Genomic DNA, 7,149 nt, shown 5'->3' on the forward strand with positions numbered 1-7,149 from the left:
TCGCATCTCCACCACCGCCGTCACCCTCACCACCACCATCACCATCCCCACCACCGCCACCATCACCACCACCACACCATCCCCACCACCGCCACCATCACCTCCACCACACCATCCCACCACCGCCATCGCCACCACCACCACCACCATCCCCACCACCGCCATCACCATCACCACCACCATCACCATCCCCACCACCGCCATCATCCCCACCACCGCCACCACCACCACCACCGCCATCACCACCACACATCCCCACCACCGCCATCACCACCACCCCCACCATCCCCACCACCACAGCATCCCCACCACCGCCAGCACCACCTCCACCACACCATCCCCACCACCGCCATCACCACCACCCCCACCACCACCACCACAGCATCCCCACCACCGCCATCACCACCACCACCACACCATCACCACCACCACCACCACCACCACCATCATCCCCACCACCGCCATCACCACCACCAACACCACCACCACCACACCACAATCCCCACCACCATCCCCACCACCACCACCACTTCCGTCATCCCCATAACGAGGTTCCTCCGCCAGGTAATTCCTCAGCCAACTCTTGACACATTATATAAATCATACGAAAACAGCCCCTGGCGTTCCAAGTGGCGGTTGGCGTAATATTTCCCTAATTTCCCTTCAACTCACGACGCACTTTCACCGCTCCACTTTATCTCCGTGCTTTTATCATGGCTATGGCTAAAATCGGCGTTAGTTATTCGGATTTTTCTTATTTTTGTTTTTCTCTTTTTATCTATCTCTGTCTCTATTTTTATCTCTATCGCTCTCTCTCGCTCTTTTTTTTTCTCTCTCTCTCTCTCGCTCGCTCTTTCCCTCTCTTTCGCTCTTTCTCTCTCTCTCTTTCGTTCTCGCTCTTTCCCTCTCTCACTTTTTCCCTCTATCTCGCTTTTTCTCTCTCTCTCTCTCGCTCTTTCTCTCTTACCCACTCTTTCCCTCTATCTCGCTCTTTCTCTCTCTCTCTCTCGCTCTTTCTCTCTCTCTCACTCTTTCCCTCTCTCTCGCTCTTTCTCTCTCTCACTTTTTCCCTCTATCTCGCTCTTTCTCTCTCTCTCTCGCTCTTTCTCTGTCGCTCTCTCACTCTTTCCCCCTATCTCGCTCATTCTCTCTCTCTCGCTCTTTCCCTCTCTCTCGCTCTATCTCTCTCTCTCTCTCTCTCTCTCTCTCTCTCTCGCTCTTTCTCTCTCTCTCTCTCTCTCTCTCTCGCTCTTTCTCTCTCTCTCTCGCTCTTTCTCTCTCTCTCGCCCTTTCCCTCTTCCCGCTCTCTTTCTCTCTCTCTCGCTCTTTCCCTCTCTCTCGCTCTTTCTCTCTCTCTCCCTCTTTCCCTCTCTCTCTCTTTCCCCCTCTCTCGCTCTTTCTCTCTCTATCGCTCTTTCCCTCTCTCTCGCTCTTTCTCTCTCTCTCGCTCTTTCTCTCTCTCTCGTTCTTTCCCTCTCTCTCGCTCTTTCCCTCTCTCTCACTCTTTCTCTCTCTCTCGCTCTTTCTCTCTCTCTCGCTCTTTCCCTCTCTCTCGCTCTTTCTCTCTCTCTCGCTCTTTCTCTCATTCTCGCTCTTTCTCTCTCTCTCGCTCTTTACCTCTCTCTCGCTCTTCCTCTCTCTCTCTCTCTCTCTCTTGTAGATTTATTTTCTGAACGTTGTCTCTTTTCTCGTATTCGTCATTGAGCTTATTTTTATAATCATTATGATTATTCACGTGTTTTAATTTTCCATTTTGCATCGATTTGTTCATGCACGGATTCAATCAAAAACTTTTTTCACATAAATAACTTTTTGCTTTTCTTTTTATTTACTAGCTTTTTATCAGTCAATATTTTTTCTGTCTTTCTATCTGCGCGTGAATGTGTCTGCTTGCCTACCTGTCTGCTTGCTTGGCTGCTTCCCTGACTACCTGACTGCCTGCCTGCCTGTCTGATTACCTGCCAGTTTGTCTGCTTGCCTGTCTGTCTGCTTGCTTTAATGACTGTCTGCTTGATTGCGTCTGATTGCCTGCCTCCCCCTTCTCTCTTTCTCTTTTTCTTCTCTCTCTCCCTCCCTCCCCCTCCCTACCTCCTTCCCCCTCTCTCCCTCCCTCCTTCTCTCCCAGCCTCTCTTTCCCTCCCCCTCTCTCCCTCTCCCTCCTTCCCTCCCCCTCTATCCTCTCTCCCTCCCCCCTCCCTCCCTCCCCCTCCGTCTCCCCTCCTTCCCTCCGTCTCCCCTCCTTCCCTCCTTCCCTCCCTCCCTCTTCACACCAACAAAAAGCATAAGCAGCCTCGTCATCTCCAACGTGGCCATCCTTTATCTGAGTAATCTGTCGGGAAAAGCTAACAACCGTAACCGTTAACTCGAGATTAGCATAAATTATGCCCCGACATTAGACTCATAAAACAGGTCAATAAAATAATAATGGCAACCCATTTCGTTATTATCACCAGCATCAAATCACCATCATTGTCACTGCTTCTACTACCGTGATTATTATTATTACCATCATAAAACATTTTTTTTTTCCTTCGGCATCGGCCAATGGTATCTTCTCTGCCCTTTAAAAGAGGCTTCGAGAAGTCAGCAAAATGTCACGTCAAACTTTCTCAATCACGGTAATTGATTTAACTGCAATCCATTGAATATGTTTGCAAAAAAGAAAGAAAAAAATGAATACGTCTTTTTGTGTCCAGCGTGGAGGCAAAATCTGCATTGATGTTTATTTTTCTTCAAGTCTTTGTCTTCATCGTCGTCTTAATCTTGGTCTTCTTCTTCGTTTTCACTTTTGTTTTCCTCATTTTGTTTTTCTGGTTCATTTTCTTCTTGTTTTTCATCGTCTTTGTCTCCATCATTATCATCATTTTTCTTCTTCTTCCTCTTCTATTTCTCCCTCTTCATCTTCATTTTCTCCCTCTTCCTCTTCTTCCTTGTTTCCCTCTTCCTCTTCATCTCCTTCTCCCTCTTCCTCTTTTCCTCTACTTCTTCCTCTTCTTCGTCTCCCTCCTCTCCTTCTTCTCCTTCCCCCTCTTTCTCTTTTCCTCTTCTTCCTCTTCCTCTTCTCCTTCCTCCTCCTCTTCACCTCCCTCTTCCCATTTCCCTCTCCCTCTTCCTCTTCCCCTTCTATGCATGTTAAAGGTCTTAGCTAAAGATCAACTGAAACGAAGTCACGTGTCCGATTTCCTGCCTTCGGCCCTCCTTTTTTCCCCATCTCCGTTTTACTTAAAGACTTTGGTATTTACGGACGATCTGAGGATATTGAAGCTGCGCTGTTACTCGGGATAGGATTTTTTTTTTGCTTTTTTTTTTTTTTTTTTAGAGTCGCATCCTCTTCCAGTCTGGAGGATCCTTGAGGAGGAGGCGGTTAAAAGTCGAAGACAGTCCACTAAAGCAAGATGAGTTTGCCTTCGCTTTCGTGTGTGTGTGTGTGTTTGTGTGTGTGTGTGTGTGTGTGTGTGTGTGTTTGTGTGTGTGTGTGTGTGTGTGTGTGTGTGTGTGTGTGTGTGTGTGTGTGTGTGTGTGTGTGTGTGTGTGTGTGTGTGTGTGTGTGTGTGTGTGTGTGTGTGTGTGTTTGTGTGTGTGTTTGTGTGTGTGTGTTTGTGTGTGTGTGTTTGTATGTGTGTGTTTGTGTGTGTGTGTGTTTGTGTGTTTGTGTGTGTGTGTTTGTGTGTGTGTGTTTGTGTGTTTGTGTGTGTGTGTGTATGTGTTTGTTTGTGTGTTAGTGTGTGTGTGTGTGTTTGTGTGTGTTTGTGTGTTAGTGTGTGTGTGTGTGTGTGTGTGTGTGTGTGTGTGTGTGTGTGTGTGTGTGTGTGTGTGTGTGTGTGTGTATGTGTGTGTGTATGTGTGTGTGTGTGTGTGTGTGTGTGTGTGTGTGTGTGTGTGTGTGTGTGTGTGTGTGTGTGTGTGTGTGTGTGTGTGTGTGTGTGTGTGTGTGTGTGTTTGTGTGTGTTTGTGTGCATGCGTGCGTGCGTGCGTGTGTGTGTCTCGATGCGTGAAGATAGACAATAGATAAATATATAGGTATATAGATAGATAAATGCATGGATAAATAGACAAATAGATAGACAGGTAGGTAGATAAAGGGAGACGGAGGAAGGGAGGGGAGAGGGAGGGAGAGGAGAGGAGGGAGGGAGGGAGGGAGGGAGGGAGGGAGGGAGGGAGGGAGGGAGGGAGAGGGAGGGATGGAGAGAGAGAGAGAAAGAGTTCGAACAAACATACAAACAAACATATAAATAAATAAAAGAATATATATAAATACCTCCCCAAAAACAACAACAACAACAAGAAAAACACACGGACGAAATCAGCAAAACAACAACCTATACAACCAAACGAGAGAAAAAAAAAACAACGAAGACACCCATTCACACAAAAATAAAACCCCATATATACTAAAAAGACACCCTTATAAAAAGACCTTAAAGCCCTTAACCCTGAGATCTCGATTACCCCGAACAGACCCCAGTACCCCCCACCCCCACCCCCGCCCCCCTCTCTCTCTCCCCAATCAGCCGGTTTCAATATACAACGTCAACACACACGGCTCTGACACATTTCCCCGTCCGGTCCAATACCTGAAAACATGTACCTGAAGAGGACTATACTTTAAAAGGGATCCACTTTAATACACAGGAATACCATCAACGGATTAAAGTGATACGTGTCGAGTAGATAATTTCGTGGTACCTCATCGTAGGAAATTTTGGTATTTTATCATGTTGTGTGTATATTTTATTATCTTATTTTATCATTTTAATCTTCAAACAAGCATCAAAAGGTCAGGTAACACGTTTAAGCGAAATTATGAGTGTTTAGAAATTATATACAGAGTCAAATACAAGTTTTCTATCCGTGTCTTCTGAATTTATCTATCTGTCTGTCTGTCTGTCTATCTATCAATCTACCAATCTATCCCATCCATTCATCTATCTATCTATCCATCCATCCATCTGTCATCTATCTATCCCTCCCTCCATCCATCTATCATCTACCTATCTATCCCTCCCTCCCTCCCTCCCTCCCTCCCTCCATCTATCCATCCATCCATCAATCATCTATCTATCTATCTATCTATCCCTATCTATCGGTCCCTCTCTGCTGCCAGGTAAGATTTTTCACGGAGATCGCGATGGAGGCGAAGCTCAAAGCCGGCGAGATGAAAGCTTCCCCAAATATCAAGGGCAGGGGGGGGGGGGAGATCAACACATCTCGTAATTTTGAGTTGAGATGATTCGCCGAAGAGGGAATATGATTTTTGTTTATTTATTTATTATTTTTATGATTTTTATTTATTTTATTTATTTATTATGATTATTATTATTTTACTTTATTATTTTTTTTTTTTTTGATCAGTTACCGGATATTGAGTTTCGTATTTTTAGCCTCAAAGAAAATGGGCGAAACGCTGTTCTTTTCTTTTTTTTTTTTTTTAATCAGTTACCGGGTATTGTTGTATTATATTGAGTTTCGTGTTTTAGTCTCAAAGAAAATGAGGGGGAAACCGTTTTTGCTTATGCTGTCAGTGTCATTTTAATAACATTTTTACCATCTAAAACTGTCACTGAACTTTTTTTTTTCTAATTCGTCAAAATTGTTATTCTTTTTTGTTTGCTTGCACTAACAACAAACGAGAACGACGAGCCTATTACATTTATTTGTTATATGTCTCGACCTTTTTTTTAAATACCATTTATTAAAGGTTGGACTTGTAGCATTACCGGTTTGAAAAGCCTGTGAATATTAAACATTTACCGTATCACGAACTGTCAGCCTCAGTGATATTATCGTTTATTTTTCTATTTTGGAGGATAATTTCGAGATATTTGCACAAAATATGCGACGGAGGGTTACTATTCATTATGAAATTGTTAGGGAAAAACAAATAAAAACACTATATCAATTATACATTTATTTTACGTTTTGGTCAATTTCTTTGGTGCGTTTCTTCCAATGTTTACTTTATATTGGTAGGCTTATATCTTTTCCTCCTTTCTTTACATTTATTTCCATTCATATTCTATCTTTCTTTGCTTTTCTTTCCTCTTTCGAAATTACCCTAATCATTTCAACACCAATTAAAAATTTTCTTAATACTACCCAGAAAAAAAAATCCAGATCGCTACTAACAAATGTATCATGAGGAGACTAACACCACATGGGTTTAATATTCGTTTAATGTTCTTGAAGGGGTACGTTGGTCACCACATAGACGAGTACACATTTGTTCCCGTACGTGGGGTTGCACGCCTCGCCGACGCAGCGGTTAGCGTGGGCGAGCAATCTTGCAGACCTGCGTTCAATCCCGCGCGCTGCCAGTGGATGGTAACGCCGGCTATCCCTTGCACACACTGGGAGACGGAAGCAAACACAGACAGTATGTCACAGCAAAGAATATCTACTGTGACAAATGGAATTAAATCTGAATCTTAATCTTCTTTCCTCTGTATTTGATAGTTCCGCCGCGATTCCCCTCCATTCCTGACCTCCCGACGCCCCCGCCGCCGAGAGCCCCGGATCGCGAGTCGCCGAGGCTTCCCCACAGCTCGCCAAGATCCGCCCAACCTCGAGGATCTATCGCTGTCACTCGGCCGCTTCTCCTCCGCCCACGCCCACGCCCCTCGCCCTTCTCGTCCGGACCAGCGAGCCGAGGTTCCAATCAGGACGAGAAGGACGAGGGGGTCGGATCTCTCTCTCACGCCGGGCCCCGAGATCCCCTTCCTCCTTCGCGCGCCGAGGAGCGAAACGCAACCCGTAAATAATGCGTCACGGGAGTGCAGCGGAGTCCACCTGAATTGATTTCCTAGGTTGATTCGCTGCGTCTAATGTGGATGTATGGCTCTGGCGGGAGGCAGAGGATCGGCGGGGATTCCGACCGTCATAATGATTAAAATTCATCAGGGTCGTAATCCGGCCCGGCGCTGTTCTGGCCGACGCTCCCCCTCGCCGACACACGAACCGGAACTAGGGACGTCGTCGCCTCCTGCGCAGCGTTTACGAGATGTTGACGCGCCGCCAGGGCTTCGTATCCGGTGCAAAAGGAGAGATAAAGACATTTAGCCGCAGCGTTCCGATTTATGGCCGCGATTATGCCGAGCAGCAACCCGATGAGGCGCGATTTACACACCGCAAGCCTCATGTGGCGAGCTCTGT

Source organism: Penaeus vannamei, chromosome 1 (genome assembly GCF_042767895.1).
Source record: "Penaeus vannamei isolate JL-2024 chromosome 1, ASM4276789v1, whole genome shotgun sequence".
Lineage (NCBI taxonomy): Eukaryota > Metazoa > Arthropoda > Malacostraca > Decapoda > Penaeidae > Penaeus > Penaeus vannamei.